Raw genomic sequence first — 26,411 nt, 5'->3', positions numbered from 1 at the left:
AAGAAAGGAAGGAAAGATGGTAGGAAGGAAAAAAGAAAAAGAGAAAGAAAGATGAAACAAATTACTATTATCAAAATTGAAGGAGGGGAAATCATTATAAGCCTCATAGACACTAAAAGGATACTAAGCAACTTAAAAAAATAAAAGGATAATAAGCAATGCTGTAAACAAGTCTCAAATAAGGAGAAGGTTTATTGATTTAAGACCTTTTTCCTTTTCTACTACAGTTGACCCTTGAACAACATAGGGCTAGAGATGCTGACCCCTGTGAACCCAAAATTTTCATTTAACTCTTGACCCACCAAAAACTTAACTACTAATATTCTACTGTTGACTGAAAGCCTTACTGATAACATAAACAAACCATTGGTTAATACATATTTTGTATGTTATTTGTATTACATACAGTATTCTTAAAGCTAGAGAAAAGAACATATTAAGAAAGTCATAAGAGAAAATACATTTACATTACTGTACTGTACTTATTGAAAAAAAAATCCAGGTATAAGCAGACCTTGCAGTTCAAATTCATGTTGTTCAAGGGTCAACTGTATAAGAATTTAATGGTGTCAATTTTCCTAAGTACTTACTTTTCAGAGTCCTCATTATTGCATTCTTTCCAGGCTTTATAGCTACATTCAGTGGGAGAAACATTATGGAGCATGCTTACTCAGAAACAGCAAATCTTTTTAAATATAATTTTTCCAGGAATCTTCTGTCAAAGAAATGGTTTCTATTTCACATTATCAGACACACATAACCTTCGCTGTTTAAACAAGATAAAAGTGTGGAACTTCTCTGGAGATTTGCTGGAAGTACGTGCTCAGAGCAAATGGTTACCTTACCATGATAAACCTTTTTCATGATTAGTGCTTAGCTTTTGCATTATTTATTATTTATCATTCCTCTAAAATCTTCCATTAGAGAAGAATATATTGTTACCTGCCCTTAAGAAGCCCTTAAGAAGAACTTCACAAGAGAAGTCTTTTGGCTGGACACTTTACTGATATATCCTGCAGCTCAGAGATTCTTTCTTCCATTGTGACCAGTTTATTAATAAGCACAGTAAAGGCATTCTTTATTCCTGTTACAGTTTTTTGATCTCCAGCATTTTTTAATGGTTCTTTCTTAGGATTTCTCTCCCTCTCCTTACATTGCCCATTTGCTCTTGAGTATTGTCTACTTTATCCATTAGAGCCCTTAGCATATTAGCCATATCATGTTTAAATTCCTGGTCTGATAATTCCAACATCCCTGCCACGTCCAGTTCTGACGTTGTTCTGTCTCTTCAAATTATGTTTTTGGCCTTCTATAATGTCCCATAATTTTTTTCTTGGGAGCCGGCCATGATGCACCTGGCAAAAGGAGTTTCTGTAAATAGGACTTTGGTCATGTGGTGGTGAGGTGTGGGGGGAGGGGAAGTGTTCCACTGTTCTATGATTAGCTCCAGGTCTTTTAGTGAGGCTATGCCTTCTGAACTATGAACTTCATAAGTGTTTCTCAGATCCCTACCCACCCCCCACCCCCCCTTAGGTGGAATAGGAGGGCTAGAGAGGGCTGGAGTTGGGTGTTTCCCTTTACCCCACTCAATTAAGCAGGTTAGGCTCTGGCTAACTAAATTTTCCTGTGGGCAGGCTTGTTAAGAACAGAGTGCTCTGGTACATTTCACAAAGTTCTTTTTCCCCTTCCTCTGCCAGAAGTCCTTGAGGGGATTTTTTTCTCCCATATTTGTTGTGGGAATCTAGTCAAGCTCCTGGAGATAAATCTCAGAATATTATAGGGACTCTCTAGGAATGAGTCAAGAGTTTTTAACTCTCACACTTGTCCATGCTGAGTCTCCAGCAATTAATCAGTTACAAGCTGAGGTTTTCCTACCCAGGCCCTGGTTCCTGTGGTGATTTCTCCTTGGGAGTCCGTGTTCTGACACACTGTATTCACCTGTCTCCTCAGTCTTGGGACAGAAGTTTGCCCTGTATGCTTCCCCTCTTACAGATCCAAGAAGAATTATTGCTATTTCATTCTGTTCAGCTTTTCACTTATTGTTTGAATGAAATGGCAACTTCTAAGCTCAGTACTTGTGGAACTGGAAACCAGAAGTCCCAGCTGGAGCCTCTAAAGGTTCATTCTGTGCCCTCAATTCAAATGACACAAAATATGGATCCTCTGTGGATGTTCCTATGACCTACCTTGCTGGCTCTCCAGTCTATTTATCTGAGCCTGGAAATAGCAAGTGGGCTCAAATGAACTGAGGTAGCTGATCTTATTGCACACATTTATTTTCCAGTGTTTATAAAGGGAAAGAAGTAAGAGAAATCAGCCAGGATTATGCTTCCAAACCTCTGAGGCTGCAAATTATTGCTCCTTAGTCTCCTTTGTCAATGATACAAGGATACTTCATCAGTCTCTTTCAATCCCACCCTGCTATGATTTAATACTCAGTATTTCCATTTGCTAGGAAGGCATCATTCCTGCTGCTAATCTATCTTTGTGGTCATGGACAAGTTTCTCTTTTTTAATTCATATGGCAATCAATATAAACAATGCACATCACTCAGATGGATGTGTGACACCTGAGCCTATATATCAGACCCTTAAATTCCACATTTTGTTGCAATGATTCAGATTGCGTACTTCCAGTCCTTCAATTGTATTTTGCTTTTATCCTCTTCTTAGTAAAGATGAACAAACAAGGAATCCACTGTTTTTCCTACAAAGAATCACCATATATTTCCTTTACAATTACAATTCTATGATTTGATCTTCATGGTTTTAACCATAAGAGTAGGGTTTTGACACTTGTTTCTGAACATTTGAGCAAATTAAAATAAACCTGCCAACTGGAGAGGTTCATTCTGCCACTGAGTAGCTTAGAGGATCACTGTATATGTAATATACATAATATTACAAATAAATTACCAATATTAATATTAATATTAATATTTGGTAATATGTACCACTGTATATGTTCTATCCCTATAATACCAATTTTCAAGAATTTAAACCCAGGGAAAAAAAGTGAATTAAGCCCTAAAATGTTTGTAAACCTCACTTAAACTTTCTTGGGTGATTTTTTAAAATTTATTTTTCTTAAAGACTTCATTTATTTATTTGAGAGGGAGAGAGAGAGAAAGAGAGTGAGCGTGCAAGAGCACAAGAGCAGGGAGAAGCAGGCTCCCACTGAGCACAGAGCTCTGGAGCTGAAAGCAGACACTTAACTGACTGAGCCACCCAGGCACCCTTCTTGGATGACTTATAATGCTCCCCTGAAATTCTACAGCATCTCCATCATAATCATCAGTCACATTTGGGGAACAGATGCATAGAAGTGACAGTTTGTAGAGAATTCTGGTTAAGGGAATGTCAGCTAGTCAAGAGTTCACTCTCCAGGCAGTGTTTCAGGCACCATAAACAACTTATTTAAATTTTGACACAGATGACAACCCCTTCAATCTGAAACACATGCACACTCACTGACCTGGCTGAAACTTCTCTATTGTGCCTTAAGTCAACTCCTGGCAGCATCTTGGCCACTGATTGTCACTACCTGGATCATAATTTTAGAAAAATATGATCCTTCATAAAACTGATATGATTTTCATACTAGAAGCTGTCCATATCATAATATATATGTAGTGGTAAGAGACATGAACTTACCTTTCCCAAAGAAGCTCTGATTTCCTGGGTGATAGTTGCTTCCTTTACCAATTGCTCAGACAGCAGCATAGCTCATCTTTTTCTTGTCATCCAAGCATGACTTGCTGAGAGCCAGAGATATCTTGAATTTCACTTGTATCCTCAATGATAGAAGTAGAAAAGTCTATAATCACTAGTACTCATGCTTACCAGGACCTGAATGTGGAAACACTATTGTGCTTATTCATCTGCCATAGCATTCCCTACTTAGATTTTTTTTTTCAGCCTTTTATCCCTATTCACATCAATTGCACATACCCATATGCACGTGTATACATCTTCCACCACCCACTGGCAGCATATGGCTTTAAGGGCTTGAAATTCTTTGGGAGCATGGATTCTTTGGGAAAGTTACTTACTCCTTTTGAGCCTCTGATTCCTGTAAAATGGGGATAATGAACCCTAACTTGCAGAAGCACTGTGTCTGACACATAGTTGGTGCTCCAGAATTAGAAACTATCATTAGCAGTTCCCCTCTCCCTGAGTACTTGACTCTTCTAATTGCCAAATAAGGTTACCCCATATGTCTTTCAAGCTGTACCTCATGAAGTAAGGTCATAATAACTCCAAGTGGTTCTATCATACAGGACACACCAGAACATGCTCAACAGCTTGTAAATTAAGAGGCCTGCTCTCAGCGGTTGACCTATTCAAGCCTTATCTGGCATTCAGGACAATGGTTCATGGGATCTGTCCAAGTTCATAGGGAAAAAGTAACTCAAAGAAACAAAATTTAATATAAGAAAGGGAGGATATTCACCTAATAAGCTCAAAAAAGGGAACTTTTCAAGGGATATCACTGATTTTAATTAAATAGAAATATGTTTTAACAATGATATTTGTAAACTGGCTACTTTGTGACAGCACCTAGATATGTGTAATCCTTAAATATATATATTCCCACAATTTCTTTTCCTGTGGCCTTAGGTGTTTTTGTTATAACACGAGATTAGAGGGCCGAAAGGGCTCTTCTAGTCTCACAGCCAAACAGAGGGCTCTTTCCTTCTTGTTGATGGTTTTACCTCTACAGCCCCTCTCCTCTCTGACTTCCCTGCTCCGGGAAAAAACCATACATGAACTAACATAGCTTCCATGTCAGTGTCATCCTTCCCCTACTTAGCAATCTCATACGAGCTCATTAGTTTACCAAAGTCATGCCAAGGGACTAGGATCTAAGGAGCCAGAATTCCTTAGTGCCGGTTTTGATGATCAGTTTTACAGATTTAGAAACCTAAAAAAAAAAAAAAAAAATTTGACCTCAGGGGAATGCCTGGGTGGTTCATTTGGTTAAGCATTTGCCTTCTGCTCAGGTTATGATCCCAGGGTCCTAGGATCCTTGCTCAACGGGAATCTGTTTCTGTTTCTCTCTCCCCCTCTGTTTCTCCCCCTACTCATTCTCTCTCTCTCTCTGTCATAAATAAATAAAGTCTTTAATTTTTTTTTTTTACCTCAGGGTGTATTAGTCTCTGAAACAGGGACTCATGTAAGTGACACTAACAATAGATAGATTTATAAGTTAGATCGTCTATGTAATAATTTTTAGGGGGATGTAAATGCAGCTAAAAGAGCCATGTCTGATACCAATAATTGGAAATCCCTCAATTAAGGGCTAGTCCTACTGTTGAAAGGTTGAGATGGAACAGAAGGTTGTCTAATGATATGGCATTAGAACAATCCATATTAGATGTCCCTAAGGCAGTGGTTTTCAATCAGGAGTGATGTTAGCCCCTAGGGAATATTTGGTAATGTCTATAGACAGTTTTTGTTGTCATAGAGGGGAGGGGTGCTACTGGCATCTAATGAGCAAAGGCCAGGGATGCTACTGAATATCACACAAGGCATAGGACAGCCCCCAAAACAAAGAATTATCCTTCCCAAAGTGTGAACAGTACTGAGGTTAAGAAACCTGCTTTAAGAGGTGGTTCAAGTCTTAAACTTTTGTCATTTGTCTCTTTGGCATATAGGCCAAACACAACAAAGCACAAGCAACAAAACTACGCAATAAATCAAATTAAAATATTAACTTCCCTATGGGGCCAACAAAATGCCTAGTTGTTCTCCAGGACAAACAGGGAATGCTTTCTGGAACAGTTTTTCCTTCCCTTGAGTTAGAGGTGACAGCATCATTTAAGAATACTGTATATATTTCCTTTTAGACAATATCCGTATGAGGGGAGAGTGAGCTGGGAGGAAAATCTTAAATTTCCGATCAAGCCATAAAGGGGGAAAAGGCATACACCCCAGACTGGATGAATGTATAGAAAATTATCCACAATAAATATAAATAATTACCGTTAAATAGCTCATGAAGCTTTTGGAGTTAGAAAGGTAAGCTTTCTTTTAAAGAGAATTCTGCTATAGTCAGGGAACATAAGCTTTTCACAAAAGCTCTTGTGCTGGGATGAGAAGGGGAGGTACTCAGGGAAGAAGAAGAGGAGGCTTTGGGGATATGAGGCAAGGAGGAGCTGGAGATGACATGACCCTTGGATAGGATTACTGTGGGCCTATCACCAACTTTCCCAAACAGCAGTCCATCCGCTGAACTTTCAAGCCTGTCACAGGAGTCCAGCAAGTTGATCCCAGCTGATACAGTCCAACAAAGTAGCACTTGTTCCTAGCTCCATACCCAGAGCTGGCAGAGATGAAGGAGATGCACAAAGAAATGAGGGTCACCCCGGTGCAGGCAATGCTAACATCAGTGGACAGCCTGAGGTCTGGAGCAGCATGTAGGCACAGAGCTGGGAGGCTCGAGATGAGATGCAGTTCTGTTTGAGGGAGCCTGTGAGATCTCTGACCTCCATCTCTATTTCTGTAAAATGAGAAAGTTAGGTTAGATCACAGACAAGATTCTTTCCAACTCTGAAAGTGTCTGGTTCTATCATTTGTGTCTATTACCTATTATAAATCAGCTAGTACCTGCAGGAATAGCTGCTGAAGGCTGGAAATTCCAAGCCCTACCCCTTGGCTGTATCCTTGGATACAGAAGTGGATACAAAGAAGTGGTCCCAACATCCTCCATATTGCATGACTCTCTGCCCCTGGCTGACATGATGGATGATCCAGGAGGGCGCTTGGCCTAAAAAAGTAAAAAGTAAAGTTTTTCTTCCCAGGAACATTAAGCTGGGAATTAAAAGACACATAGTCTGGGGCCATAGGAATAGAGTCGTGCTCCCAGTGGGGCCCTGGAAAGGAGGCCTCTGAACCCTGCATGGGCTCTGGAGCTGCCTGCCCTTCTGGAGCCTTGGTGGCTCATGTGTGTTGCTAATTCTTTGATATTCTAACATTATTCCACTAAATTTCACCTTTCACTTAAGCTAATCAGTGTCTGTTTTCTGTTGCTTGCTACCACAAGACCTACATGGGTAGTTTCACGAATCAAAGCCTCATCAGAGATAAGCCATAGGACCTGATCTCAGGAAGTTTACATCCAATGGGGGAGAGAAGACATGCACACACATAACCATCACATGAGGCTAAAGGACAGAGTGGGATCACAGAGGCACAATATACTGACTGCAGCAACTGAGGAAGGCATCATATAAAGGGGCACTTGAGCTGGGGCTTGAGGAATGGGTAGGAATTTGACAGGAGAGATGGGGGAGGGAAATTCTAACCAGAGTAGATACTGTAAAAAAGGCTTGAGTGCAGACAGAGGGAGGAAGGAGTGGGATCTGGCTGCAGTGTGGGAGGGCGCAGGATAAAGCTCAGACAGGGGCTTAGGACAGGATGCTTTCCCAGCATGACTCTTTATGGCCCCTCTAATAACACAGCCTTTGAATAAAAAAGTAGCTTGATATATTAACCGATATGGTTTTTTGTTCACAGTATTTTTTTCCTTTTTTTTAACTTAAAGGCAAGAAAGACACTAAAAAGTACTAAACATTGGTGAAAGAGAACAGAAAAGACATTTAAAAAGGAAAGACATCCAGTGCTCATGGATCAAGACTCGATGTTATTAAGATGTCAAACCTATCCTAAGCAATCTACAGATTCTTTGCAATCCCTGTCAAAATTTCCGTTGCCATTTTTATGGAAATTTTTTTTAAAGACACTAGAATTCACATGGAACTACAGTATTTTCTTCTACTTCTTGACCTTCTTCCATTCCATCATCCAGACATTCCACGCTATTCCCTCAGGTTAGGGATGAGATCATAGAAAGCAGAGAAAACAGCAGTCAATTCCTGGCTTCTGAGTTTCTAAATCCCAACTTTCAGGAAGGGACAGTGGTTAAGATAAGAAACAGAAATGCTGCAGAGAGACACACCTGAAGAGAATGAGTCCAATAAATACCATTTTAATCCCAATAAAAAATAAAGACGCACCATGTCAAAGGTTGAGAACTGACTGTGGCTTGCTGCTAATCCAGGCAGCTTCCTTCCAGGCCACTTGAAAAAGTCCTTTACTTTGAATCACAAATGGAGCCAGTTTACCAGTCACCAAAATGGAGCAGGTCAGAGCTGCAGGACTTCCAGGAAACGCATTCCTAAGCATTACATCCAGACTGGCCTTTAGAAAAACCCTATTTCTCTGATTTCCTCTTGCTCAAAATCTCTCTCACTCTCTTCAATCCTCAGCCCCTTCATGCCAGTAACCCCTGGACCTCCACCTTCAACCGTGCTTCACTCTTGACCAGACCCAGAGATGTCACTGCAACTTCTCTTCCAAGGGTGATACCCATACCTCCACATCCGACAGATGCCTGTTCCTGTGGCCACCCTCTTTCTCAGCACCTCCCATCCATTCCCCCAATGTGGCCCTGCTGGCGAGCTGGAAGTGGACCTTCAGAGGGGGCCACCCAGCTCTCTCACTTTCTGATTGTTGTTTGGGTTCACTAAATAGGTGGAGCCATGAAGTCAGAGGGTAGGAAGGGAGGGAGGTCAGGGTGTCTGGTCCCCAATCTTACCCCTTGTTTTGCCACCGACCCAGAACCTGCTGTGTCCCCCACAGCTATTACTCTTATCTGTCTGTCTTTCCTCTAGGGCACTAAGCTGTCTCCAGTCCCCAGCAATGCCGTGCGCACCCCACATGCCTCCACCAGCCTCTTCACTAGGCTCTCCTCACTGGAGACCTTTGCCTGTGTCATCTCTCTAGCTGGAACTCTGACGCTACAGATCTCCCATAGCTTTAGTTTTTCTCCTCGCTGAAAGGGACCTGTCAACGGTGATAATTCCTGACTAGCTTATGCAACTCTAGTCATTGGATACTACCCACGCAGCCTCTTTAATGTAGGAAAGAATATGATGTGGGGCAGGGTTGGCGATGGTTGTAGGGACTGGCCAAGAGAAGCAGGAAGATCTGGTTTCACAGTTGGAGCCTTTGACTGGGAAGCCAGGTACCCACATTTTAGTCCTGAAATTCACCACATGAACCTGGACAAATTCTTAAAAGTTAGTACTTAACATCAAATCTTAAGGCTAATCATCTTCTCTATGTCTCTGTTTTCCTATTTGAATCTATCTTCATTCAGGCACCTATTGCCTGCTATTAATATCATTTATTTTTGTCTGTCTCTCCCATTAGTCAATGAAACAAAAAGTCACATTTTACTAATCTTTGCAACCTAGTACCCAGCAAAGTGCCTAATTCAAAGTAGGTGCTCAATAAATTTTTCTAAATGAATGGAAAGGTTATCTTTCCTCTAGGGGCAACTGGGTGGCTCAGTTGGTGATGTATCTGACTCCTAATTCAGCTCAGGTCATGATATCAGGGAAGCACGAGCCCTGCATCAGTCTCCCCATTCAGCACAGGATCTGCTTGACATTCTCTCTCCCTCTCCTTCTGTTTCTCCCCCATGCTCTAAAATAAATACACCTTTTAAAAAAATATATATTGCCTTTAACATAGAAGTTAAGATGTCACTCAATCCTAGGTAGCTACAAAATCTCCCAATCTCTCTAACAGTAGAAAAACAGTGCCCTACAATAGTTCAGAGTGGACCTCTGCCTTCAAAACCTCTGGGTTTACATCCAGATTCCACTACTTACAAGCTCTGTGTACCCAAGGCAAGTCACTTGACCTCTCTGTGCCTTAATATCTCAAACGAAAAAGGAGGGTAAAGACAGTAGCTTCTTAGTAGGCTCAGTAGCAAAGTAAGTATGCTGCACCAGGCACATACTTACTTTCCAAACACTGCCAGTTGTTGATATTTGGGGAAAGCCTCTGCCATCCAACATATGGCTAAGAAACTTATTGTAAAACTGACCTTGTAAACAGATATGCTAAGCCAATGTGAAAAAAGGAATCTTCTAAAGGAATCAGGAAAGTAGAGTTAAGGTACTAGTCCTTAAGTGAGGGCAATTTGTCTCCAGGAGACACTGAGCAGTGTCTGGAGACATTTTTGGTTGTCATAACTGGGGAAATGTTATTGGAATCCACTGAGGAGGCCACAGATGCTGCTAAACATCCCACAACACACAGGAAAGCTCCTCACAATAAAGAATTATCTGGCCAAAATGTCAATAATGCCACCTTAATAAAAAAGGGTTCTACTCTGAACCTGAGACCCCAGAACTACCAGGCCAGGGGCACCAGAGCCTTTCTATTACTCTGACTATGCACCTGACTATGACTGTTACTATGCGCCTGGCTGTGCTCATGGCACATGCTGTATCCTTTCCCTGTGTTCCAGCGCTGGAGGCAACTCCTACATCAGCAATAGGCTGCTTCCATCAGCATCCTCTTCGGTAATATGTTTTTTAAATATTTACAAAGTGACTGGGAAGGGTAAAACATCATAGAACATTTGAGAAAACATCCACTCATGTCCATTTGTTCTTGGAATTCATGACCAGTATTAGAGTCACAAAGAACAGGGCTGGCGTTCCAGGTACCAGTAGATAGCCAGGGACATTAAGCACCTGCCTTGTGGCCTCAGCATGTCGCTTTATACATTGTCCTTGCCAAGGTCAGGTGCTGTCATCATCACTTTATTAGATACTGTGGCAGGGGGGTTGCCCCCTACAAGCTGTAATTTCATCTCCTAAAAATCCTCTTGTTTATATGTACGTGATGCCCACTTCACCTATGGAGTCACTCAGAGAGCTTTTTTCCCCCTTCTGTTGATCCTTATTAGTTTTTACATTTCAGATAGGAACTCTCATATTAATAATTGCTAAGCCAAATGCATTCACTTGAAAGCCATCCACTGATTTATTCATCTTTGATTCATCGATTCATTCCTGTTCACTGAGCCCCTTATTATAGTGAGTAGGATAGCCAGGTCCTAGCATATGTATGACAGGTCTTGTGCTTAACATTACAAAAGTGAAAACAGCTCACAATCTAGCTTTAAAAACTGTTGCATACCCTACAACTTGGTAATTCCAACTCTCAGGAGTGAGAGAAATGTTCATGGCAAGATACAGGCACAAAAATGTTCAGTGTAGCATTGTTGGGCTAGAAGAAGTTGGAAAACAACTCAAATGTCAATCAATAGAATAACTACTAAATAAAATGTGGCGTATGCATACCATGGAATTTGATGCAGTAGTTAACAGGAAGGATCTATTTCTACATGTTACGACACAGATCAATCTCTAAGGCATATAGTCTCGGAGGGAAGTTCCCAGGAATACAACACCAAACTCAGAGTGGTGGTTACCTTCAGGCACATGGGAGGAGAGAGAATGTGGATTAGAAGTTGTGGTCAAAGAAGACTTTCCAACTTATTGGAAATAGTTCCTTTTTAGAAAAGATCAAATGTGCTACTTATGTACCTGCATATAAAACTAATTTTGGGGATCCCTGGGTGGCGCAGCGGTTTAGCGCCTGCCTTTGGCCCAGGGCGCGATCCTGGAGACCCGGGATCGAGTCCCACATCGGGCTCCCGGTGCATGGAGCCTGTTTCTCCCTCTGCCTGTGTCTCTGCCTCTCTCGCTCTCTCTGTGTGACTATCATAAATAAAAATTAAAAAAAAAATTAAAAAAATAAAACTAATTTTTTTTAAAAAACCTGCAAACCATTGCAACTATAAGCAAAGTGGTAGTATAAAAAATGAAGGCTCTGCTCTGCTCTGCTCTGGTGCATGAAAAAAGACCAAAGAGAAAAAGAGACGTGAACTGAGTCTTTAAAAGCCTTAGTAGCCTGATGGGCTGAGATGGAGGTGAGGGGATTATTACATACAGGGGATGGCAAAGATGCAGAGATACAGCCCCCCCCCCCCCCCCACCGCCCGGGGAACATTTCCACATGACTGACCCATTCAGTGGAGAGGAGTGGATTGGCTGTGGGGGAATGTGACACTGAGGGAGGCAGACACATCTGGGACTTTACTGGAAAATGAATGCTTTCATGTATCTTACTGAGGAGTTTTGAATTTTCTTCCATAAGCAATGGAAAGCCTACAAATGAGGGATGACATGACCAGATGTTGAGTTTAGAAATATCAATCAAGTAAGTGATTTTTCTCTCTAGAGGCTGCAGAGGACAGATGTGCCCATTACCCAACCCAGCTACAGCATCCCATCAAACCATCACACTGGTCTCCCTTATATTGCTTAGCACATATGGACCCACAAGAATTATTTATATAAAGATTTTCAAGCATAAAGGAAAGTGCAAAGTATAATAACAAAACATATGCACAACACTGAGATTTTAATTATTTTAAAATAATAATACACCATACAGATGGAAGAGTGTACAAATCTTAGGAGTTAAGTTTGATGCATATTTACAAAGCAAACATCTCTAGTTAATGAGAATAGAAATCAAGATGGAAGAACAATACTAGCATTCCAGGAGTGTCTCTCCTGACCTCTTCCAAAAATTGCACTCCCAAAAGGTAACCACTATGCTGACTTCATCTGGAACTGATTTTTTAATACAATGTGAAGAATCAAGGTTTGGAGTTTTTTTCCATGCTATTAAATTAGTCCAAATTCATCCATTGAAAAGGCCATTATTTTCTCCTCTGTATGGCAATGCTGATAATTTTTAAAATGCCTTTCTGAATTTAACTACTATTCTACCATTAAATTTTTCATATATTCCTTTAACTTATATTAAATCTATATTTTTTTTCCTTGTCATAGGTTTATTAACCTTGTGAAATTGGCTGGGTAACTATTTCTTCTTTTTAAAATCCAAGATATACAGTTGACCCTTGAACAACACAGGCTTGAACTGTGCAGGTCCACTTATACATGGATTTTTTAAAATATAAATAAGGTACTGTATATTTTCTCTTCTTTATGATTTTCTTAATAACAGTTTTCTCTAGCTTGCATTATTGTAAACATATAGTATATAACACATATACAAAATATGTGTCAATCATTAGTAAGGTTTCTTGTCATTAGTAGGCTATTCAATGTTAAGTCTGGGGGGAATCAAAAGTTTTTCTCAGGTTTTCAACTGCATGGGGCGTTGGTGCCCCTAGCCTCTATGTTGTTCAAGGATCAACTGCTTTGTACAGTTCCTTTGTGATTTGGTCAAACTCATTTCTAAATTTATCTTGAGTATTTGGGAAGGAGCAAGGGGAAATTTTGACTGATGAGGTTTTCTCCATAGTATTGGTTAATTCAATTGTCCATCTTTTTAAAGATAATTTTGGTTATTTTGAATTTTTTAGAAAATGTATCTTTTTATCAAGGTTTTCATATTTACTGGCATAAAGGAGTTCATAGTATTTTTTCATAATTAAAAAACTCTACTGTATTTGTCAGTATTTTTAAAAAGCAAATATAATTTTTCTTTATTTTTTTAAAGATTTATTTATTCATGTGAAAAAGAGAGACAGAGCCAGGAGGGAGGGGCAGAAAGAGGGAGAGGGCGAGAACCTCAAGCAGACCCCACTGAGCAGGAAGCCCAACTTGGGGCTCGATCCCGTGACCCTGAGACCATGACCTGAGCCAAAACCAAGAGTCACATGCTTACCCAACAGAGCCACCCAGATCCCCCCGTCAAAAAAGCAAATATACTTTTTAAACTGAAGTAAAATTTACATAGAATAAGATGCATTAAGTACAGAATTCATTCATTTTTGATAAATGTACACACACATATATACCCAGAAAATTCCCTGTGCCCCACTTGCAGTAAATTCCTGCTTCCTTATAGGCAATCACTGCTTGTGTATTACTATAGTAATTTGGAACAGATGTTGACTATTCTTGAACTTCATATAAATGGAATGACACAGTATGTATGTATGTTCACAGTATAACAGCGTGTACTCTTTTGTATCTTGCATCTTTTGTTCAATATAATGTCTTTGAGATTCATCCACATTGCTGTTTGTATCAGTAGTTACTTCTGAGTAGCATTCTATTGTTTGGATATACCACAATTTTTGTCTATCCACTGTCCTGTTAATGGCTATTTAGATTGTTTTCTTTGGGGAGCAAATTGTATAATGTGACCATAAACATCTTTGTATAGGCCTTTTCATTATCTTGGTTAAATTAGCCAGAGTTTAATTACTTGGTTCTAGGGATATTATATTCATAATTGATAAAACCAGGATTAACTCTAGATCTGTCTGCTTCCAAAGCCCCATGACTCTAGATTAATTTGATCTTTGGTTCTTGCTCTGTCACTAACTAGTCATGGGATTAGGAATAATTAAATTTGTTTCTCTGGGTCTCAATTTCTTCATTTGTAAAATGAGTAGGCTGGACTAGATGATCTTCTAGTTCTTTTCTTCTTCTAATATATCAGAGTGTGTTAGGGCAGATTTAATTGTCACTGTTCCTAAATCATTCCTTGGGATCACCAGGGCTCTCTTTTGGCCTTCAGAGAGGTTTCCCAGCAGTGTTACGGGGTAACAGCCATGCAGTTGGCGATTGGAAATTCGTATCATACCTCAGGCACCTGTAGATATTCCATGAGCCAATCTATGCCCACCTTCTTGACTCCTCTTCTTTGCTGCTTCAAACCTTAATATACCTCGGATACTAAAATTACTACAAATGCAAAATACCCATATGTACTCTTTATAAAGAAGGTAATCATCCCCACTTTGAACCTTTGAATGGAGAGGAGACATAGCTCTGACTAGAAGACCTAAACCCAGTTGGCTGGGGCAGGCACTTCCAGCTGTTCTGGTTCCTTCTCAGCTCATGGCTTGGAAGAGTGAGGAGTCCTGAAGTGGGAGCTCAACAACATGTTCTCTGGAGAGAAAAGAGGAATTCTTTATTTTTTTTTTAAGATTTTTATTTATTCATGAGAGACACAGAGACAAACAGAGGCAGAGACAAAGGAAAAGGGAGAAGAAGGCTCCATGCAGGGAGCCCAACGTGGGACTCAATCCTGGGTCCCCAGGATCACGCCCTGGACTGAAGATGGCGCTAAACTGCTGAGCCACCCAGGCTGCCCAAAAAGAAGAATTCTAAAAGATAAGAAGCTTAATGAAGAAAGCTGTAGAGAAAGAGTAAGTTTAAAAGTCCACCTTTTGAAACCTGATATAGATGATGGTTGCACAACATTGTGAATGTGCTAAATGCCATTGGATTGTACATTTTATAATGGTTAAAACTGGTGGGACGAGTGGGGGGCCTGTGTATACAAGTTAAGTGCTGCCTGAACAAAACAATTTGATTCTAACATTTTCTATTCATTCTCCACTAAATTTTTGCAAAAGAGATTATACTTGAGCTTATAGAATAAAATGAGGTCCAAAGTTGAAAACTGTTAACAGCCCGGGCTCAATACAAGGAACACTACTGTTATCTCAGCCTGAAATGTCCAAAGGAAAATCCGGCTCTCTTGGTGGAGCGGTGAGCACTCACCGGTGGATGCAAACACAGACTGTAAATGCACTTGGAACCGAGAAGTGGCTAATAGGTTGTTGGGCTGGAGTGATTCAAAGACTTTACCAACTCCAACTCTGACTCACATTCCTTCCCATTCGTGAGTTGTCCATGCCTTTCATCTTTCCCATAAATGCCTTCTTCACATAGATAATATATTATATCATTAAGGAGTCGAAAAGTTTAGGTATCCAGAGGGCTTTGCCATTAGATGTTTGTGAGTCAAACTTCTGCAGGGCCAGAAGGTTTTGCTTGAGCACACCTGGGTTGCTCCTCTGATGCAGCGGTATTATAAGCCTAGGTTTGAAAACACTGTTCCAAATAGCAGGAGGGGTAATTATTTCCAATAAGAATGGCAAATGCCTGGAGGGTATTATGCTGAGTGAAGTAAGTCAGTCGGAGAAGGACAAACATTATATGTTCTCATTCATTTGGGGAATATAAATAATAGTGAAAGGGAATATAAGGGAAGGGAGAAGAAATGTGTGGGAAATATCAGAAAGGGAGACAGAACGTAAAGACTGCTAACTCTGGGAAACGAACTAGGGGTGGTAGAAGGGGAGGAGGGCGGGGGGTGGGACTGAAGGGGTGACGGGCACTGGGGGTTATTCTGTATGTTAGTAAATTGAACACCAATAAAAAATAAATTAAAAAAAAAAGAATGGCAAATGCTATTTGTTCCAGTTATTTTTGCTGCAAATGCCCCCAAATTTGATGGTGTAAAGCGACACCCGCAATTCTATTTGGTCAAGAGTTCAGGAAGGCAATGGCAGAGATGGTCTGATTCTGTTCCAGGATATCTGGGGCCTCAGCTGAGGACCTGACTATCTGGGGGTGACTCAGTGATGGAGGGCTGGCTCACCTGGGGGCTTCTTCACTCACATGTCCAGTGCTTAGACGGAGACCGTGGACAGGAGTGCCTACCTGTGGCTTCTCCTTGTGGCTTTGGCTTCCTCACAGTGTGGCACCCTTGACCCTGCTGGCTCATAAGATCTAGTCTCGAAAGTCACGTAGCATCACTTCAGCTGTGTTCTGTTAGTGAGGAGTGAGTCATAAGCCCATTTGAATTCCAGTGGAAGAGGCTTAAACCTCTTCCCCTTGATGGGAGAGTGGCAAGGTCATGCTGGAGGAGAGCATGTGGGATGGAAGGTATTTTTATAGCCACCTCCAGAGGTTATGATCTGCCATACGGCTAAAATCTAGAATGCCATCAGGATGCCCCTTACATCTCCAAAAAGTCTACTTGTTCTTCCTCCCACCATTCTGGAACCACTTGGTCCCTTGCCCTGCTCATTACAGACAGCAACAGTGTGCATGTTACTTTTCTTTTTTCTACTGTCACTTGTAGCTAATTCCATCTCAAGATACCCCCCTCTTTAATCTCCTTCCTTATTCCCCTGCTCCCTCCCTCTGTCTCCTCTCCCTTTCTTTGTTCCATTATGAGTTGGGGAAGAAACTCTCAAGCCTTAGAACAAATGATACAAATCTGCTGGGAGAAAAGAAAAAGATACAAATCTGAAGGAAAAGGAAGCTGGATGCCTTGACATGTTCTTGGATATATAAGGAGGAGCAGAGCTCAGGAGGCCTTTTTCAGAATCTCTTAGTTTTCCTAGGTAGGCTAGGTTTTTCTCAAGCACAAGGATTTAAGATAAATCAAAAACTCCGTTTTTTTATTATATTGTATTTCCATTATATTACAGCTTAAATAAGCTTTCATGGTTTGGCCTGGGGATGCAATAAGTATTCCAAGTTATTACTAGTGACTAACAAGTGAGCTTAACCCCCCCCAAGCAGACAGTGGCCTTATGTGATACTCTTGAGGAGCTAGCATTAGATAGTGATTTACTACTTGCTTAGGTACTTGGATCGCTGGAATCTAGGCCAAGAAAGGAAATTCTGAGATGGGAGAAGAAGCCACACTCTGCTATGTTTTGTGTAGCCAAAGTCTCTGAGCTGCCTTCTAGCTCTCAGACTATGCCCCTTAGCTCCCACTCACCAGCCTTATGACCCAAGTCTGCAGGGAAAGCTGAAAAGATAGATAACCCAGTTACTCTGGACTAATGAAATTTTACTTTTCCTTTCTGGAACAAACTACAAACGACATCAGATCTCTGTGGGTTTGTTTTCTGAAGAGGCTGAAAGGAATAGACTTATATTACTAAACCCACATGAAGCTCTGTACCTCATCAATGGTTCACCCAGACTAGGGGGAATGATTGATTTGGAGCAAGTTTAAGGTACAGGATAAATCCCATGATAAGATCTTTTTTCCCTAGCTTTATTGAGATATAACTGATATATAACATAAGATCATTGTTTAAATATAGGGTGTATAATGTGATTATTTGATATATGTATATATTACAAAATGATTACATAATAATGTCAGTTAACACATCCATCACCTCACATACTTACAATTTTTTTTGGTGTGGTGAGAAAATTTAAGATTTACTCTCTTAATAATGTTCAAGTGTGTCATACAGTACTGTTAACTATAGTCATTGTGCTGTATATTAGACCCCTAGAACTTATTCATCCTGTAACTAGAAGTTTGTACCTTTGACCAACATCTCCCCCATTTCCACTTCTCCCTCGGTCCCTGGCAAGGCCATTTTAGTCTCTTTTTTTATGAGTTTGACTTTTCTTTTTTAAGATTATATCTATAAGTGAGACACATAATATTTATTTTTCTCTGTTGACTATTTCACTTAGCATAATGCCCTCAAGGTCCATTCATGTTGTCACAGGTGTCAGAACTTCTTTCTTCTTTTGGCCAAATAGTATTCCATTGTGAGGGGATATGTATATCTGCATCACATTTTCTTCATCCATTCGTCCATTAATGGACACTGGGCTGCTTCCATGTCTTCTTGGCTATTGTGAATACTGCTGCAGTGAACATAAAGGTGCATAGGTCTCTTCAAGATAGTGACTTTATTTCTTTCAGATACATCCTCACAATGGGATTGCTGAGCCATAGGGTAGTCTTGTTTTAACTTTTTGCAGAATCAACATACTGTTTTCCATAATGGCTATACCAAGTTACATTCCACCAACAGTGCACAAGGGTGCCCTTTTCTCCACATCATGATAAGATCTTGCAAGTACTTACTAAGCTAAACCTACTGGTTATTGGGTCTAAACTAAAGGCAACTGTAACACCCTGAAAGGATTACCTATTTTCCAAATGTGACACAGCTATTGTGAAATTATAGAAAAAGAAAACAGTTGATAATGGCATATTGACACAAAAAAATATGATTTCTAATTTGCCAATGAAATAAAAGCTGGAATCATAGGGTTCAGCTTTCCAAGATTGCACAGGATCTTGAACTTAGGGTTACAAGGGAAAATAGAACAATATGAAAATCTCCTTTAGCAGAGCCCCCACTTGAAGGCCACCTCTTATCATTAGGTAAGTGCCTGCACTCCAAAGTAGTAGCCTTTAACTCTTGAGGAGACAAGAATTAGGGCCTCAGAGTTTCTCATTCTCATATTGCATGTAGTGAAATCAGTAATTGATCTTGTCTGCTTCTTGACAAGTAAAGCGTGCACATCCCGTGATTCCATAGGTCCCCGTGCATCAGTGTTCCCCCATGATCACATATTTCCCCCTGAATTGCCCGGAACTCCAAAAACAGTCTCCTATGGAGATCACTTTAAATACTGCTCTATTCCCAGTATACTGCTTTCTATTAAAGGCCCATTTGTACAGGGGAATAATTTTCTACTTGGAAAGCAATAGACACAACTTCCATTTATTTTTAAAGAAAAAAATGTCAGCACTAACAGATTTAGAGTCTCCTGCTGGGATGTTAGGCTACTGAATTATTCTCCTTTAAGCTATTTGTAGACCCATTAATTGAGAAATTAGAGAAATAAGGGCACAGACGCCTATGTAATTAAACTGCCCATTTCGCCTTCCTTTACTAAAGCAGTTTCCAAGGATGTTAATTGGCTGAAGAGTTTCTCAATGCCTGCTGGATCCCCAGTTGTGCATTAAAAAACACTGCTCCTACCCTTAAACTGTCAGGGGGCTTTTATTTTTTTAAAGCAGATTTAGCATTTTGAAGAGTCAATTACAAATTTAAGGAATATTTCTGTTTGGTGTGCCTCTGGGCATATCGGATGCTAATGATCCCTTCTTGCCATTAAATGATAAAAACTTCCTATTGGATTTTCTGGTCTGCCCAGGGCTGAGGGGAGAGGCCTTCCTAAAAGCAGTCACCAGATTGTGCCTTTGTTTTCAATAAACCATTAATTTCCTCGCTATTTTGCTTTATAAGGAAACTATTTGATTTTTGCGTCCACCGTGTTCCATTCATCACTTGTAACTGTCCTGATGCTTCTGCAGATGCATTGCCCTTTTATGAGAGTTCTGGGAGAAATGACCACCTGTGTCCTTGGCTTCTCTGTGTCTTTATCAACCCTGACTCATTCCTCTTGGTATTTAATTGTCCCTTTTCTCCTGACTTTAAAGGAAGAAAACACATATACGCTATCCTTTAGGGGAAAAAAAAATAGATAAATGACAAATAGGAAAAGAGAAATTGTGTTTTGCACAGTTCGACTGACAACCATCCTTTTAATATTTTGTATATTGACAGTGGACAGCAACTGTTTATTTGCCCCAGATTTTCTGAGACAGCCTCAATTTCAAATTTTCTTTGTTGTTGCTGTCTCCTCAGATACATGCATCACCAATGAGAAAGGAAAAAAAAACTTCTTTGTTGATGAATATATCCTGATTTTTAAGTGCATTGGGTCACTGGCTCTCATGCCCACTGACTTCTAACTGTCTCCCTAAACCTCTGCACAAACTGAGCTCAATTTGTTTTGGACTTGGATTAATCAAGTACATGGTTCTAGTCTTTATGAAACAAATAATAAAAACTTGAACAGCAGTTTCTAACCCTCATTCAGAGGAATCCAGGCCCCAAAGGTCCTACATTGCCTTGTAAAAAAAACAAAACAAAACAAAACAAAACAAAACAAAAAAAAGCATTACTAGTCATAAAAGATCTGCTTCCAGTGTTCTTTCCACCCTGCAGTGAAAGAGTTACCACAGAGTCGTAGAGTTCTTTCTACGTATCTCTTGTTTCTGAAATAAAGGCACCATAGACTATGATTTATGTAATCCCACCAGATTTTTCTTTCTATATTTCCAGAGCAGTAATATCCTGTCAATATGATTTTTCATCTTAGTCTGTGGATATGAGACTTTGAACTGTGTGACTTTATTATTATTCTGACCTTTCTATTGTTTTTCTATTTAATAAGAAACATGTAACCAGAGGCTCACGCACTACATTTTGATTGCTACAATTTCCCAAGGTTATTATCATTATGCTTTCAGATGGCATTCCAAAAAGGTATGTATTATTTTATCAGTTATTCTACTTAGCATGAGCTTTAGGTATCAGAATTGAGCCCAAAGACAGAAAATCCTTTGTTAATTTCACTAGAAACAAAAATGTGTATCCATTTGGTATAACTTAACAAGGGGGACTCCTAGCACTGAGAAGGAATTTCTGTTTTCAAGATCATGGAGAGGATAAGGAAATTTTGAGGAGCAATTAAGAGAAAGTTTCAGATATTTCATCTTGTAAAACTGGGGATCTTAGTGATGGCATATGCAAGTGACAGGTTACTCCTTCCCTTATCTGGAGACTGTGTCTCTAATTTTAAAAATATTAAATTGGGATGCAGTTGATGCCCCATCCTCTGAACTCTGAAAACCAGCATATAGGAGCTAATCCTAACCAGAAGAGCTCGTTTTGTTGGGCAACAGGCTGGAGCATTGTTCTGGAACCTCTTTCTCAGTGTTAACAAAAGCCAGGATGGTTTCTGACTTCATTTGCAACAAATCATGGCTGGTCCTCTAAGCCTCTATATGATTGTGCTGGACATTTAATGTGCCAGGTGTGGGCTGAGGGGGCTGAGTAGTCTCAGAGTAAGGCTCAGCCTGTACTCTGCTCACCAACCTGGTGTTCTGGTGTGGGGCTGCATCTGCCCAAAGGTGCCATCTGCCACCAAGGCACGTACCTGCACGCTCCACCACCTAGGGAGAAACCAGGTAACCCCAGGTTCATCTTATCCTTTTTCCTGCTTACCCCACATAATAAATGTGTCTGTTATTACTAACAGTAGAGAAAATTAGGAACAGGAAAGATGTCAGGAAATTGATCAAGGTGTAGACCATGTGGAGCTCACTTGTTGTAGATGATATTATTCAGTTTTAATTTAGGTAGTTGATATTTTGGACATTCACAGATAAATATTAAATATTATTTATAAGATAGAAATATTTCCTGGTAGTTTAAAAATTGAATTCCAAACCTCTACCAAGTTAAATGTAAGTAATTAACAGAGAGGTATCTTAGGGGAAGGGAAAAGCAAAATCTTTTGTTTCAGTTAAATGAAAAAGTTATGTTAAATTTAAGAGACAGGCTACAGTAATTGACAAGGGAAAATACAGTGATTTGAAAGACGGTGCTTAGCTTGTAAATGCCACGGAAGAACCAAAAACATTTCAAGGAGGGGGTGCTATAAAAAGGAAACTAGAAGCTGCACTGAGAAGACTCCAAGACATTTGAATAAAAGTATCATAAACTCAAACCACTTGGGTACAGAGATAGATTCATACATCCATACCTTTGGAGGTTCTGTCTCCAGGAACCACAGCGATTTTGCTCCCTTTCCTGACTGGGGACATTTAGCAATGTTGGGAAACATCTTTGGTTTTCACGACTAGGCACTGAGTGGATGGGGGTTAGAGATGCTGCTAAATGTCCTACAGCGTATAACACAACCCCACAGCCCCACCCTGCAAGACAAAAACTCAATTCAAAATGTCAATAGCGCTGAGGTCATCAGAAACCCTGCTCTATTAGGATTGTGTTCAACCCTGAGCAACAGAAATAGTGCTGCAGTGACTTAAATAATTAAGAGGTTTCTTTATCTTGCACAGTACATAGTATAGAGATTGCCAAGCAAGAGCTTTTGCTCAGCTCAGTGATGCCATCTAGGACCCAGGACCCCCAGAGGCAGTTGTAGAAGATGTCACTTTAGCTGGGTACATTACTGCACAAAAACAAATTAAGATTACTAGTAAGAAAGAAGGATCGTAATGAATATTGTATAGGCAAATAGCAGGTTGGCCACAGATAGACTTTTCCTTTTTCATGATGCCTCTTGCACTAGCCTGCCTTAATTTCCAGCAAAACTCTATCCAGTCACTTTCTACCTAAAGTAAACTCTTCCGTGGAGTCTTTCATGCTGTTCCCAGGTAATGTGGCTTCTTTGGAACCAGAAATTTCAAGTCTTTGGGCAATGAGAAACTCAGGTCTAAAAAGGGACCCAGGGGGAGAGAAATAAGCTTTCTCCAGAGGAACAGTGCTCAGTGAGTTGGACTTGTTTCCTTGTAGACAAATGAAAAAAATTTCAGTAAGAAGCCATGGATATTTGAGGGCAGGACAATGTGGAAAACTAAAACTAAATTAGAGGTTTTTTTTTTTTTTTTAACTGAACAAGGTTAATAATTTAAAGTAAAATCAACGCCAAATTCAAAAATATGCTGTGAGAATTTTATAAAGGGTTTCCAATAACCACTACATAACAAACTGTGGGTGCGAAAGAGAACATAAAAGGCAGGCCCAAACAGCTTGTTATTTTACCATATTAATAATGATAAAGATGACAAAAATAACAATCATAAGGCAAAGTCTTTGAGTCAGTCTCTAGTCTCTTGGAGCCCATCACAAAGAAGGATTCTGAGGTGTCTCATCTTAATTAATATAAGGGGTTGGGGTAGTGACATGACATAATTGATAATTAGAAAAATCTTCCATAGAAGGAGAAATGGGTTTGGATGAGATATATTTTCCTCTCCATAACCTTGTCCATACATACACTGACCATAGAGATACTGGTTTTGAGGAGAGCTAGGTGAAAGGAGGTTAGAAATAACCCAACTGAAAAGTATTCTCAGTGACATGTGTGGACATTTTCTGAAATTGCCACAGGTTCCCAAGACTCAGTTTTTCCAGCTAGCCTAGAGAAAATTGATGAGATTTATTTCAAGTTTTCTTTACATCACCTTGCAGTGATCATTTGTACATTTGTTCATAGTTTCCAGAGACAGCTACTACTTCCAGAAGACCTCATAATCTTAAAGTGCATTATGCTAATCTAATGATGTGGTCCTCTAAATTGGAAGCTTTTTGGTCCATCTGAAAATGAAATCTTGGCAGTCACAAAACACACACACACACACACATAAACTTCTGCTAAGCAGTTCTTAAAAGACTGCTTAGTACAAGAGAGATCAGAATTTATGGAGTTTTAAAATAGCCTTCTTAATAATTTGGTACTCTTACTTCTTTTTCTTTCATATTTCTGATCTGATTTCCCTTGAAACAATACTGGTATCTCTCAGAAAACCCCATATGACTGAAAGGTTTATACTATATTTAAGCACTTTGACTCTTGCCGAGAATTGCACTGCGTTGGTAAGGAACGCTACTCAATTCTATGTTCTGACGAGGTCTCTCAGATATCGTGGAAGCTCAGTTAATCCTGATCATCAATTTCTGTGGCATTTGTGCAGAATGATCAAAATGGCATGGCTGTACTATTGCACATGCATCATGTGACATTAGAGTGATATGTTTTAACCTATTTTCAAACCTATTTAGAATGTACTTGCCAGCATGTTTGATATAACAGAGTGTGTGTTTTGAAAGAAGCTGAGAGAGAAAAAAGAGATCTACACATAATGACCATAAGTGTGTCCTTGAATTGCTTTGCTATTTCAGAGGGGATGTAGGATGTACTTGAAAGGTCACTGATTAGTCCAGTTCCACATCAGTAAATCAGTGTTTGGAAACAGATAGAGGAAAATAGTAGTCAATGGAGTTTCACCAATATAGTAAAGTAAAACAGGGAAATATGATTTATAGATTATTTTCCCCAGCAGGATGCTTTCAAATCTGACAGCATGGCACTTTAATAGTACACTGTGGACATGTTTCACTGGTCTCTGAACAGACTTGATTTCTAGATTGGATGTTTATTCTGCATTAAAATGTAGATTTATCTGGCAAAATCCAGTACAAAATTGTGTTGAATAAGCAGTACAGGGAAAGATGTTATGCTGAGGACAGTAGAAATAATCTGTTGCTGTAAACATATTTTTGAAGTCAAGTGTCTCTGATTTGGGTGAGGCACACTGTCAAGGGACAGTTTGATCATACTAACATTATGATATACTAAACACCAGTGAAGGAGTTTGGAAAGTCCAACAGAGACTTACGCCATTCATGATTGGCTTGCCAGCTGATTTCAGTGCAGATGTGTCTACGCACTGCTACCCCGACTTTTCTGCATCTTGCACCCAACTGACATGAGTCTAAGATCTTCAGTTTTATTAGTCGGCAGACACCATGGTTGCCTACCCAATGGCCATTCTACCTTGCTAAAGGTAATCTAGGATTCACAGAAACCTAGAATTAACCCACCACCCACCTACTCTCACCCAGAGGAAGAATCTTGATTTAATCTAAGCCAATTGTGGATCGTTCCATTCTCTTTCACTTGGGTTGGTTTAGAAATGGCATGTGACACAATCCTGGCCAGTGAAATGTGAAGTGAAGACCTTGGGGGCTCCTGAGACTATTTCCCTCACTTTTAAAAAGTTCACAAGACAGTGATCTATCATCTTTTTCAGAAGCACGAATAGTAGCAGCCTCTTGGGCCCACGAGAGCAGCCAGCTTATGAGGAAAAGCCAACACACTGAGGCAGCAGAGCAGAAGGAAGCAAGAAGCCAAGTCCTTCATGCTATCATCGAGAGGCTGAATTAATTCATCCTACCCACTGAAGGTAACCACCATCCTGATGTAGTGAACACTGTGATGCTACCCAGATTCCTTCTTCAGGACAAAGGAACCCATTTCCTCAGCTACCAGAAGTATTCCTTCCCAGAAATCACCTTTTTTTGGGAGGGCCTTCACTCCAGATATGTCACCTCTTTGGGAGAAGCCCATATCCAATTTAGATGGGGGTAAAAAGGCCCAGCCACCTTACTTCAGTGGAGGATACTCTAAAGGCCATCTCAGGCCCAGAGTTACCTATAGATCGGCTGAAGTCTGTTGTAATTGCATTGCAGTTTAACTTCTTTCTCTGTCCAACTTCCTTTACATGTGTTTTTCATGAGGGCACTCAAATAAATCTTATGCATACAAATTTGATCTGAGTGTCTTTGCAGGTAACCCAGCATAACCCATTTACATTTTAAATAATAACTCCCTTGCTTTTCTTTGTATTTTCGCCACCTAAAAATACATGCATCCCTGAAACACTGCATTTCACATTTTCTTGCTCCTTTCTTCAAGAAGACTTTATATAGTCATACACTATATGTAACTTTCAGTGTCTCCCCCTTTCACCTCAACATTACACTTGTAAGATTTCATGATTTATTGTGTGTAGTTGTATTTCACTAATTTTAAGTATTTTATAGTATTGTATTGTTGAAATTTGCCGTAATTTATTTATATATTATACTACTGATGGCCATTTAGGTTGTTTACAGTTTGCAGGCCATGATAAATTATGCTGCTATGAAGATTCTTACACATTTCTCTGATACACAAGTACATACATTGTTGTGGGGTACGTACATCTGACAGTGTAATTACTGGATCAAAGGGCGTGTATAGGTTCAGCTTTAAAGTTTGCCCAATGATTTTCAAAAGTGCTTATGTTGTACACTCTAATAATGTATGAGAGTTCTCATTGTTCCATATTCTTGCCAATACTTGTATTGGCAGTCTCTAATTTTCATCTCTCTGATGGGTGTACAGCACTATCTGTACAGTTTAATTTGATTTCCATTATTTCTGAGGAGGAGACTTTTTCAAATAATTATTCACCATTTAAATACCCTGTTTAATGAATTGTCT

Source organism: Canis lupus, chromosome 14 (genome assembly GCF_011100685.1).
Source record: "Canis lupus familiaris isolate Mischka breed German Shepherd chromosome 14, alternate assembly UU_Cfam_GSD_1.0, whole genome shotgun sequence".
Lineage (NCBI taxonomy): Eukaryota > Metazoa > Chordata > Mammalia > Carnivora > Canidae > Canis > Canis lupus.
The sequence above is the reverse complement of the archived record's forward strand: the minus strand, read 5'-3'. Positions refer to the sequence as shown.